Source organism: Rhipicephalus microplus, unplaced genomic scaffold (assembly GCF_043290135.1).
Source record: "Rhipicephalus microplus isolate Deutch F79 unplaced genomic scaffold, USDA_Rmic scaffold_151, whole genome shotgun sequence".
Classification (NCBI taxonomy): Eukaryota; Metazoa; Arthropoda; class Arachnida; order Ixodida; family Ixodidae; genus Rhipicephalus; species Rhipicephalus microplus.
The window spans coordinates 157,501-170,000 of NW_027464722.1; the positions used below are offsets into that span (position 1 = coordinate 157,501).

The 12,500-nt window shown below is 60.5% G+C and overlaps 1 non-coding gene across 1 annotated transcript; it reads right to left on the reverse strand.

The window, feature by feature from the left end:
• Window positions 1–1,601: 1,601 nt before the first annotated feature.
• Window positions 1,602–3,416, reverse strand: LOC142791195 (small subunit ribosomal RNA). The gene has a single exon (XR_012890058.1). It is a non-coding gene; the product is annotated as a small subunit ribosomal RNA (ribosomal RNA).
• Between the last annotated feature and the right edge of the window lie 9,084 nt (window positions 3,417–12,500).

Consider the following 12,500-nt stretch of genomic DNA (forward strand, 5'->3'; position numbering starts at 1 on the left):
CCTTTTTCGGCTGCCGCAAATCGAGCAAACGGTGTGTTTCGGACGGCGTTTCGCTTCCGCTACTTGCGAGTGCTTTCGTGGTCCACCCCTCTATAAATACTCGGGAGGCGTCGAAGCCGGTTCTCCAAGCCGGACCCGTAGGTATCGTTGTGTGCTCGCTCTCATTGGCCCGCCTAACCAGAAAATGCCTGCGGTACACCCATTTGGATAAGAGTGCACGCAGATGCGGGCCTCGACGGCTACACATTTCCTCGGGCGGCCGCCTCCCGGCCTCCGTGGAGCGCGGGATGCACGGTCCCATCGACAAGCCTCTCCCGTTTTTACCGTGGCGTCGCGGTTCACCACGGCGGGCGGGTCGGTCTCCTCCGCATAAAAAGGGGGACCCCCGCTTTTTGTTCCACGAAATCGCACAAGCTTTTTTCGCATCCACGGTTTGCCACCGCACACCAAAATGCCGATCCGGCTGCCTACTTTAGCCAACAGGTGGAGCCAGGCGCGCCGTACTTGCGCGGCACTTCCCACGTCCACCGAAGTCGGTGCCAAGGACCACTTTCGGCGCCGGAGCCGCGTACGAGCCTACTCGAGGCGGAAGAACGAAGCCAGCAAGGGCCTGGCCGCAAGTGCGTTCAATTGTCGGGACGTCCAAGTCCCTCGTTCTTCCGTGCTTCCTCTTTCGGCAAGTCGTTGCGGCACCTTCCCAAAGCGCGCAGACCCGCTAATCGCGACGAGCGCGACGTGGCCGTGCCGCCTTTCCCTCGGCAGCAAGCAAAACGCCTGGCAACGTCGACGCTCCCCTAACCGCGATCTCGCACCGTGTTTCGTGTGGCGAATTCAAAAGCCGGCCGGCGCTGCTGCAACCATTACGGTCGGTACGCATACGCCGCGGAGGGCGGGACGGTCATCGGAGCGTGCGGTTCCTCCATCGAGTACTGCGCACCTCGGCCGTCGCATCGCCGTGCCATGACCGGCCGCGCGTCAACGCGAACCGGTGCCAGCGAGATCCCTCGCCTGCAAGAACCGACCGGCAGCCTCCGTCACCCGAGGACGCGGAGGCGCTTGCCGCGGACGGCGGGACGGTATGCACTGGTGCACAGCGGACCCGTCACATCGCCAGTTCCTTGACCGACCGCCGACGCTTGTGCCGTTCCTCTCGTACTTGGCAGTCGCCGCGCGATTGTCGGGTCTCGTTCTTGCACGCTCGAACGGTCGGGAGGGCACTCGGCTGGCGTTTCGGGAACGCGCAGCCTCGCCTTCTACCGACGTAACCACGACTCGCCGTTCGCGCTCCGCCGCTCCTGTTTACAGTACTAGGCGGTCCCGCAGCGGTCGGGTCGCGCATTTCGAGCGCTTCGAGCCACGGTGCAGTGGCGGGTCGAAAGCCGACCTATGAGTGCGTTGCGCCGTTTGTACCCGCGTCCGCCACCTGGCCGACCGTCCAAGGTCGCGGTGTTGGCGTCCGCTGGGCGCAACAATTTGTCACGGGGTGCCGCTCCACATTCAGGCAGCCCCGTGGGGAAAAGCCGACCCCGCGTCCAAACGGGGTCAGCGGCAGAAAGTGTCGGGCGCAGACGCAGCTGAGGCGCTCACCCTTCACAATCCGTTAATGATCCTTCCGCAGGTTCACCTACGGAAACCTTGTTACGACTTTTACTTCCTCTAAATGATCAAGTTTGGTCATCTTTCCAACAGACCGGCGCAACCGAAAGGCCGCGCCGGACATCGGTCCGAAGACCTCACTAAATCATTCAATCGGTAGTAGCGACGGGCGGTGTGTACAAAGGGCAGGGACGTAATCAACGCGAGCTTATGACTCGCGCTTACTGGGAATTCCTCGTTCAAGGGGAACAATTGCAAGCCCCTATCCCAATCACGAAAGAAGTTCCACGGGTTACCCAGTCTTTTCAGACAGGGATAAAGACACGCTGCTTCCTTCAGTGTAGCGCGCGTGCGGCCCCGGACATCTAAGGGCATCACAGACCTGTTATTGCTCTGTTTCGTGCGGCTAGGAGCCGCTTGTCCCTCTAAGAAGGTTGTAAGGTGCTGGGAACCCCGCACCTATTTAATAGGCTAGAGTCTCGTTCGTTATCGGAATTAACCAGACAAATCGCTCCACCAACTAAGAACGGCCATGCACCACCATCCACCGAATCAAGAAAGAGCTCTCAATCTGTCAATCCTCCCAGTGTCCGGGCCGGGTAAGTTTTCCCGTGTTGAGTCAAATTAAGCCGCAGGCTCCACTCCTGGTGGTGCCCTTCCGTCAATTCCTTTAAGTTTCAGCTTTGCAACCATACTTCCCCCGGAACCCAAATACTTTGGTTTCCCGGAAGCTGCCCGCCGAGTCATTTGAGTAACTCAGGCGGATCGCTGGTTGGCATCGTTTATGGTCAGAACTAGGGCGGTATCTGATCGCCTTCGAACCTCTGACTTTCGTTCTTGATCAATGAAAACATTCTTGGCAAATGCTTTCGCAGTAGTTCGTCTTGCGACGGTCCAAGAATTTCACCTCTAGCGCCGCAATACGAATGCCCCCGTCCGTCCCTCTTAATCATTACCTCGTATTCCAAAAACCAACAGAACAGAAACGAGGTCTTGTTCTATTATTCCATGCAAGTTTATTCAGGCGACTCGCCTGCGTTGAGCACTCTAATTTTTTCAAAGTAAAAGCACCGGCCATCTCGAGGCACACAATGAAGTGCACCAAGAAAGAACCGGCATGATGTTCAGTCCAAGCCGTCGCATCGGGTAGATGCACTACTCGTCTGGAACTGAGATCCAACTACGAGCTTTTTAACCGCAGCAGCTTTAGTATACGCTATTGGAGCTGGAATTACCGCGGCTGCTGGCACCAGACTTGCCCTCCAATTGATCCTCGTTAAAGGATTTAGAGTGTACTCATTTCAATTACGGGGCCTCAAAAGAGTCCCGTATTGTTATTTTTCGTCACTACCTCCCCGTGCCGGGAGTGGGTAATTTGCGCGCCTGCTGCCTTCCTTGGATGTGGTAGCCGTTTCTCAGGCTCCCTCTCCGGAATCGAACCCTGATTCTCCGTTACCCGTAACAACCATGGTAAGCAAGTAACCTACCATCGAAAGTTGATAAGGCAGACACTTGAAAGAAACGTCGCCGGCTCGTGGCCATGCGATCAGCACAAAGTTATCCAGAGTCACCACACAATACGGGCCGAAACCCGATCGATCTTGGTCTAATAAAAGCACCCGTTACCCAAAGGGCTCCAGGCTCACTGCATGTATTAGCTCTAGAATTGCCACAGTTATCCAAGTAGGAAGAAACGATCTAAGGAACCATAACTGATTTAATGAGCCATTCGCGGTTTCGCCTTATTTCGGCATGTACTTAGACATGCATGGCTTAATCTTTGAGACAAGCATATGATTACTGGCAGGATCAACCAGGTAATCGTTCGACTGCGCGTCCGTCCTCGCCCTCGGCGGGCCGGACGCAGTCTGTGTGCGGCGGAGGCCACCTTCAGGCGCCCCAACACGCTTATTTTGCACTCCGAGATGACGGCGTTCGAGCTCGCTACGGCACAACCTTCCCGAAAGACGAGTGGGAGCCGTGCGGCAAGAAGCACGTTCATGCTCGCTCTTTTTCGTTGCATCGACTCGGTCGCGCCGTGCGGGTTGCCCAAGCCCGCTGCACTGTCGGTGGACCGGCCGGAACTAGCAACGGAGCCGAGACTGCAAAGCCGCCAGACGACGGGTCACGCCCGCGTCTTCGGCGCTTTCGCATCTGAATCGCCCGAGGACGACACGGAACACACCTCGATATCGTGGTAAAACGGCACCGTCCGACAACCAGCCCCTAACGCATCAAGCGGATGAGGCTGCAGACGACTGCCGTGGATTCCCCTGGAGCAGACCCGAGGACACGCTTGACGAGGCCGAAGCCCGCCGCATATCAGACACCCGGTCGCTTTCGCGTACGCCGCTCACGAGAACCCCCACATAATAGCAGCGATAAGTACCCAGACCTCCTTGGGCCCTAATACGAGCGTACTCGAGAAAATTTCACCGCGGGTGTGCCCCGAAACGTGTGGCATGTTGAGCGTGCCACAAGTCTACGTCGCTCTCAAACCCGCCGAGGTCGTAGAATTTGCGACCCTACTCACGAAATTCCCACCGAGGATACGGCCGCAAACGTACCGCACCTTGGGTAGGCCACGAGTTTGTGCAACACTACGCTGACGGCACAGCACCGAGGTCGTGCGCGCACGCACGGGAAAATTCCGCCGCGGTTTCTGCCGAAAACGTGAGGCACCACGACTCTCCGCAAGTTCGCGTCGACTGCGAAAGACCGAAGTCGTGAACGACGTGTCCGCTACTCGCCGCCGACACGCTGGACACCAAACGTACAACGACTCGACGGCGTCGTAGAGGCCCACGACGCGGTTTTCCTTAACGACGTCTCGGCGTGGCACCGACAGGTTAGAACGGCCGACCAACGTTCCCTGTCCGCCGTTCGGCTCAGTCGAAGGGCTCGGCGACTTCGGCAACGCTGCGAAGCCGCACGGTGACGCACGCCATGTCCCCATTTTTTTTTTTCTTTCTGCGTCTGCCGGGGTGCCCCTATAATAGCAGCGATAAGCACCCAGACCGCCGTGGGTCGCTCGCCCCGGCTGACGTGGTTTTTCGTACTCCTGCGGCGGTCGCCGTCAAGCACGTCCAAATACGCTACTTTCGTGGGCGCATTCACGCTCTTTCGCTTCGCCGGAGTGCCAGCACTCACTCTGCCAAAAACGGCGAACATCCGAGCGGCGGTTCCCACTTTTGCGTCGGCGTCGCAAACCCCGCCCCGGCAGACGAGGTTTGCCGTACTCGTGCGACGGTGGCCGGCGGGCACGTCGAAAGACGCCGATATCGTGCGCGAATTGGCGCACCTTGGCTTCACCGGAGTGCCGCCACTGACTCCTCCAAAAACGGCGAAGATCCGAGCGGCGCTTCCCACTTTCGCATCGGCGTCCCGAACTCCGCCCCGGCTGACGCGGTTTACCGTACTCGTGCGACGGTCGCCGGCGAGCACGTGGAAAGACGCCGATATCGTGCCCGAATCGGCTCCGTTCGGCTTCGCCGGAGTGCCAGCACTGGCTCGGCGAAAGACGACGAACATCCGAGCGACGGTTCTCACTATTGCGTACGCGTCGCAAACCCCGCCCCGGCAGACGCACTTTGCCGTACTCGTGCGACGGTCGCCGGCGAGCACGTAGAAAGACGCCGATATCGTGCCGGAATCGGCCCCGTTTGGCTTCGCCGGAGTGCCAGCACTCACTCGGCCACAAACGGCGAACATCCGAGCGGCGGTTCCCACTTAGCCGTCGGCGTCCCGAACTCCGCCCCGGCAGACGCGGTTGCCGAGCTCGTGCGACTAGCGACCGCGAAGCCGTCTCGCGACGCCGCTTTCGTGCGCGGCTCCCACTGCGACCTGGGTCACCCGAGGTCGACGAGCAAAAAAGAATGTCGAAAAAAAATTTTTTTTTTTTTTGCGTCTGCCGGGGTGCCCCTATAATAGCAGCGATAAGCACCCAGACCGCCATGGGTCGCTCGCCCCGGCTGACGTGGTTTTTCGTTTTCCTGCGGTGGTCGTCGTCAAGCACGTCCAAACACGCCACTTTCGTGGGCGCATTCGCGCTCTTTCGCTTCGCCGGAGTGCCAGCACTCACTCTGCCAAAAACGGCGAACATCCGAGCGGCGGTTCCCACTTTTGCGTCGGCGTCGCAAACCCCGCCCCGGCAGACGAGGTTTGCCGTACTCGTGCGACGGTGGCCGGCGGGCACGTCGAAAGACGCCGATATCGTGCGCGAATTGGCGCACCTTGGCTTCACCGGAGTGCCGCCACTGACTCCTCCAAAAACGGCGAAGATCCGAGCGGCGCTTCCCACTTTCGCATCGGCGTCCCGAACTCCGCCCCGGCTGACGCGGTTTACCGTACTCGTGCGACGGTCGCCGGCGAGCACGTGGAAAGACGCCGATATCGTGCCCGAATCGGCTCCGTTCGGCTTCGCCGGATTGCCAGCACTGGCTCGGCGAAAGACGACGAACATCCGAGCGACGGTTCTCACTATTGCGTACGCGTCGCAAACCCCGCCCCGGCAGACGCACTTTGCCGTACTCGTGCGACGGTCGCCGGCGAGCACGTAGAAAGACGCCGATATCGTGCCGGAATCGGCCCCGTTTGGCTTCGCCGGAGTGCCAGCACTCACTCGGCCACAAACGGCGAACATCCGAGCGGCGGTTCCCACTTAGCCGTCGGCGTCCCGAACTCCGCCCCGGCAGACGCGGTTGCCGAGCTCGTGCGACTAGCGACCGCGAAGCCGTCTCGCGACGCCGCTTTCGTGCGCGGCTCCCACTGCGACCTGGGTCACCCGAGGTCGACGAGCAAAAAAGAATGTCGAAAAAAAATTTTTTTTTTTTTTGCGTCTGCCGGGGTGCCCCTATAATAGCAGCGATAAGCACCCAGACCGCCATGGGTCGCTCGCCCCGGCTGACGTGGTTTTTCGTTTTCCTGCGGTGGTCGTCGTCAAGCACGTCCAAACACGCCACTTTCGTGGGCGCATTCGCGCTCTTTCGCTTCGCCGGAGTGCCAGCACTCACTCTGCCAAAAACGGCGAACATCCTAGTGGCGGTTCCCACTTTTGCGTCGGCGTCGCCAACCCCGCCCCGGCATACGCGGTTTGCCGTACTCGTGCGGCGGTGGCCGGCGGGCACGTCGAAAGACACCGATATCGTGCGCGAGTCGATGCTTCTTGGTCTCGCAGGAGGGCCGCCACTCACTCCTGCAAAAACGGCGAAGATCCGAGCGGCGCTTCCCACTTTTTCGTCGGCGTCGCAAACCTCGCCCCGGCAGACGCGCTTTGCCGTACTCGTGCGACGGTCGCCGGCGAGCACGTCGAAATACGCCGATATCGTGCCCGAATCGGCCCCGTTTCGCTTCGCCGGAGTGCCAGCACTCGCTCGGCCAAAGACGACGAACATCCGAGCGACGGTTCCCACTATTGCGTACGCGTCGCGAACCCCGCCCCGGCAGACGCGGTTTGCCGTACTCGTGCGGCGGTGGCCGGCGGGCACGTCGAAAGACGCCGATATCGTGCACGAATTGGCGCTCCTTGGCTTCACCGGAGTGCCAGCACTCACTCGGCCAAAAACGGCGAACATCCGAGCAGCGGTACCCACTTAGCCGTCGGCATCCCGAACTCCGCGCCGGCTGACGCGGTTGCCGAGCTCGTGCGACTAGCGACCGCGAACGCGTCTCGCGACGCCGCTTTCGTGCGCGGCTCCCATTGCGACCTGGGTTACCCGAGCTCGACCAGCAAAAAAGAAGGTCGAAAATTTTTTTTTTTTTTTTCTGCGTCTGCCGGGGTGCCCCTATAATAGCAGCGATAAGCACCCAGACCGCCGTGTGTCGCTCGCCCCGGCTGACGTGGTTTTTCGTACTCCTGCAGCGGTCGCCGTCACGCACGTCCAAATACGCCACTTTCGTGGGCGCATTCGCGCTCTTTCGCGTCGCCGGAGTGCCAGCACTCACTCTGCCAAAAACGGCCAACATCCGAGCGGCGGTTCCCACTTTTGCGTCGGCGTCGTAAACCCCGCCCCGGCAGACGCGGTTTGCCCTACTCGTGCGACGGTCGCCGGCGAGCGCGTCGAAAGACGCCGATATCGTGCGCTAATTGGCGCTCCTTGGCTTCTCCGGAGTGCCGCCACTCACTCCTCCAAAAACGGCGAAGATCCGAGCGGCGTTCTCCACTTTCGCATCGGCGTCCCGAACTCCGCCCGGGCTGACGCGGTTTACCGTACTCGTGCGACGGTCGCCGGCGGGCACGTCGAAAGACGCCGATATCGTGCCGTAATCGGCCCCGTTTGGCTTCGCCCGAGTGCCAGCACTCACTCGGCCAAAAACGGCGAACATCCGAGCAGCGTTTCCCACTTTCGCATCGGCGTCCCGAAGCCCGCCCCGGCAGACGCGGTTTGCCCTACTCGAGCGACGGTCGCCGGCGATCACGTCGAAAGGCGCCGAATTCGTGCACGAATCGATGCTTCTTGGTCTCGCAGGAGGGCCGCCACTCACTCCTGCAAAAACGGCGAAGATCCGAGTTGCGCTTCCCACTTTTTCGTCGGCGTCCCGAACTACGCCCCGGCTGACGCGGTTTACCGTACTCGTGCGACGGTCGCCGGCGGGCACTTCAAAATACGCCGATTTCGTGGGCGCATTCACGCTGTTTCGCTTCCCCGGAGTGCCAACACTCACTCTGCCGAAAGCGGCGATCATCCGAGCGGCGGTTCCCACTTTTGCGTCGGCTTCGCAAACGGCGCCCCGGCAGACGCGCTCGTGCGACGTACTCGTGCGACGGTCGCCGGCGAGCACGTCGAAAGACGCCGATATCGTGCTCGAATCGACCCCGTTTCGCTTCGCCGGAGTGCTGCCAGTCACGGCGCAGAAAACGGCGAACAAGTGTTTTTTTTTTTTTTTTCCTAGAATTTGTGTTATAGAAGGCACATTTGATATCGGACGATAATTTTCAACTTTATCACGCGCACCGATTTTCGTGTAGAGGTTTGCAAGTTTATGGGAATTTCTCCACTTGGAATAATGCGATTTAGTAGTACTACGAGAACTTCATGGATGTACTCAAGGGTACGGGGCAAGTCAGTTACGTCAACACCTGCAGATTTTTTACACTTCAAACTGAAAATTGTTGGTTGTGAGTCCTCGTGTGATATTAAAGGCCGATTCGCTAACACATAGAACAAAGAAAGAAAGGAAGAAAAAACGCCCGCGCTCGCTCAAGAAACCTGGGTTCGCAACAAGTGGCAACAACAAGCAACCGAGCGAGTGCGCCAAAACCCGTGGCGGCCGAACAAACGCGAAGTCCCAACCGCGTCAGCCGGGGCGGCACGGGACAGGAAAAATCACTTCAGCCGGGGCGGCGGGGCACCGAATAAACCTCGTCACCTCGTCGCAGGATAAAAGAGGAAACAAAAAGTCTAAACAGCGTCTGCTGGAGCGAATGCGTAATAAAACAACAACAACAACAAAAAAAAAACACCCGCGCTCAAGAAGTCTGCAATCACCACAAAAGGCGACTGTGACCGAGCAGCGTCAGCCGGGGCCGTGCGGAAACGGAAAAACCGCGACTACCGGGGCGTCGAGGCACCGAAAAATCCACTTCAGCCGCGGCGAAAAAAAAAACAAAAAGAAAGACGGAGGGGGGGGGGGGGGAACCACGTCTGCCGGGGCGAAGGAAAAAAAAAACGCGTCTGCCGGGGCGAGCCCGGGTGCGGCACCACCGGGAAAACTGTGGCAAACAGACATGGCGATCGAGTGAGTGGGCCGCCAGCCAGGCTCAGCCAAAAAGTGCAAAGTCCGAACTGCGTCAGCCGGGGCGGCAAAAACCACGTCAGCCGGGGCGGCGCAAAAAACCGCGTCTGCCGGGGCGGCACGAAACCGCGTCAGCCGGGGCGGCGCGAAAACTGCGTCAGCCGGGGCGAAAGAAAAAAAAAAAAAAAAAAACGCGTCTGCCGGGGCGAGCCCGGGTGCGGCACCACCGGGAAAACTGTGGCAAACAGACATGGCGATCGAGTGAGTGGGCCGCCAGCCAGGCACAGCCGAAAAGTGCAAAGTCCGAACCGTGTCAGCCGGGGCGGCAAAAAACCGCGTCAGCCGGGGCGGCGCAAAAAACCGCGTCTGCCGGGGCGGCACGAAACCGCGTCAGCCGGGGCGGCGCGAAAACTGCGTCAGCCGGGGCGAGCCCGGGTGCGGCACCACCGGGAAAACTGTGGCAAACAGACATGGCGATCGAGTGAGTGGGCCGCCAGCCAGGCTCAGCCAAAAAGTGCCAAGTCCGAACTGCGTCAGCCGGGGCGGCAAAAAACCGCGTCAGCCGGGGCGGCGCAAAAAACCGCGTCTGCCGGGGCGGCGCGAAAACCGCGTCTGCCGGGGCGGCGCGAAAACTGCGTCAGCCGGGGCGAAAGAAAAAAAAAAACGCGTCTGCCGGGGCAAGCCCGGGTGCGGCACCACCGGGAAAACTGTGGCAAACAGACATGGCGATCGAGTGAGTGGGCCGCCAGCAAGGCTCAGCCAAAAAGTGCTAAGTCCGAACTGCGTCAGCTGGGGCGGCAAAAAACCGCGTCTGCCGGGGCGGCACGAAACCGCGTCAGCCGGGGCGGCGCGAAAACCGCGTCTGCCGGGGCGGCACGAAACCGCGTCAGCCGGGGCGGCGCGAAAACTGCGTCAGCCGGGGCGAGCCCGGGTGCGGCACCACCGGGAAAACTGTGGCAAACAGACATGGCGATCGAGTGAGTGGGCCGCCAGCCAGGCACAGCCGAAAAGTGCTAAGTCCGAACTGCGTCAGCCGGGGCGGCAAAAACCGCGTCAGCCGGGGCGGCGCGAAAACCGCGTCTGCCGGGGCGGCACGAAACCGCGTCAGCCGGGGCGGCGCGAAAACTGCGTCAGCCGGGGCGAGCCCGGGTGCGGCACCACCGGGAAAACTGTGGCTAACAGACATGGCGATCGAGTGAGTGGGCCACCAGCCAGGCTCAGCCAAAAAGTGCTAAGTCCGAACTGCGTCAGCCGGGGCGGCAAAAACCGCGTCAGCCGGGGCGGCGCAAAAAACCGCGTCTGCCGGGGCGGCACGAAACCGCGTCAGCCGGGGCGGCGCGAAAACTGCGTCAGCCGGGGCGAAAGAAAAAAAAAAAACGCGTCTGCCGGGGCGAGCCCGGGTGCGGCACCACCGGGAAAACTGTGGCAAACAGACATGGCGATCGAGTGAGTGGGCCGCCAGCCAGGCACAGCCGAAAAGTGCCAAGTCCGAACTGCGTCAGCCGGGGCGGCAAAAAACCGCGTCAGCCGGGGCGGCGCAAAAAACCGCGTCTGCCGGGGCGGCACGAAACCGCGTCAGCCGGGGCGGCGCGAAAACTGCGTCAGCCGGGGCGAGCCCGGGTGCGGCACCACCGGGAAAACTGTGGCAAACAGACATGGCGATCGAGTGAGTGGGCCGCCAGCCAGGCTCAGCCAAAAAGTGCCAAGTCCGAACTGCGTCAGCCGGGGCGGCAAAAAACCGCGTCAGCCGGGGCGGCGCAAAAAACCGCGTCTGCCGGGGCGGCGCGAAAACCGCGTCTGCCGGGGCGGCGCGAAAACTGCGTCAGCCGGGGCGAAAGAAAAAAAAAACGCGTCTGCCGGGGCGAGCCCGGGTGCGGCACCACCGGGAAAACTGTGGCAAACAGACATGGCGATCGAGTGAGTGGGCCGCCAGCAAGGCTCAGCCAAAAAGTGCCAAGTCCGAACTGCGTCAGCCGGGGCGGCAAAAAACCGCGTCTGCCGGGGCGGCACGAAACCGCGTCAGCCGGGGCGGCGCGAAAACCGCGTCTGCCGGGGCGGCACGAAACCGCGTCAGCCGGGGCGGCGCGAAAACTGCGTCAGCCGGGGCGAGCCCGGGTGCGGCACCACCGGGAAAACTGTGGCAAACAGACATGGCGATCGAGTGAGTGGGCCGCCAGCCAGGCACAGCCGAAAAGTGCTAAGTCCGAACTGCGTCAGCCGGGGCGGCAAAAACCGCGTCAGCCGGGGCGGCGCAAAAACCGCGTCTGCCGGGGCGAATGCAAAAAAAACAAAGAAAAAAGCCCGCGCTTAATCAAAAGAAAACAAAGAAAAAAGCTTGCGCTTAATCAAAAGAAAACAAACAAAAAAAGTTCGCGCTTAAGCCTGGCGGTGGAACCACCGGGGCAAACAGACCTGGCGATCGAGTGAGTGGGCCGCCAGCCGGGGTGAGCCAAAAAGTGCAAAGTCGGAACCGCGTCAGCCGGGGCGGCGCGAAAACCGCGTCAGCCGGGGCGGCGCAAAAACTGCGTCAGCCGGGGCGGCACGGAAAAACGAAAACCGCGTCAGCCGGGGCGGCACGGAAAAACGAAAACCACGTCAGCCGGGGCGACATCAAAATGAGGAAAAAAAAAAACTGCCTTAGGACACCTGCGTACACTTTCATGCGTTTGGGCATATCTCTCTGTAACACGCGCGCCCCTCGTTACGCGCGGCACTCTGTTTTCTCCGACACCCATATTTCGGCGGCATGTGGCACGCGCGCCCGTCCCTACGCACGGCACACCGCAGTGCTTTCTCGATATTTTTCTTTTCCTCCAACACCGTCATCTATAGGCTTTTAGTGACCTGTTGCTCGTGGCAAAAGTTCGCTAGCTCTGACACCTCTTGCATGCGCACCGTTTTTGCGCACGGTGCTATGCCGCAAAGCACGGCAGTCGCATGCGTTTCTCTCAGGCACCTCTTTTTTGACACAACGCTGTGGTGCTTAGAAACACACCCGCCGCTTTTGCGCACAGAACTCCACCGTACAGCACGGTAGTCACGTTTGTTCCACACGAACAGCAGTGTGCATCGTGCTACGAGACTTTGAAAGCTTTTTCTTCCGAGTCTCGACCGCGCTGTTCCTTTCGTACTTGGCGCGGTTTTGGGACCAGCTTTGTTTTAAACCCCTA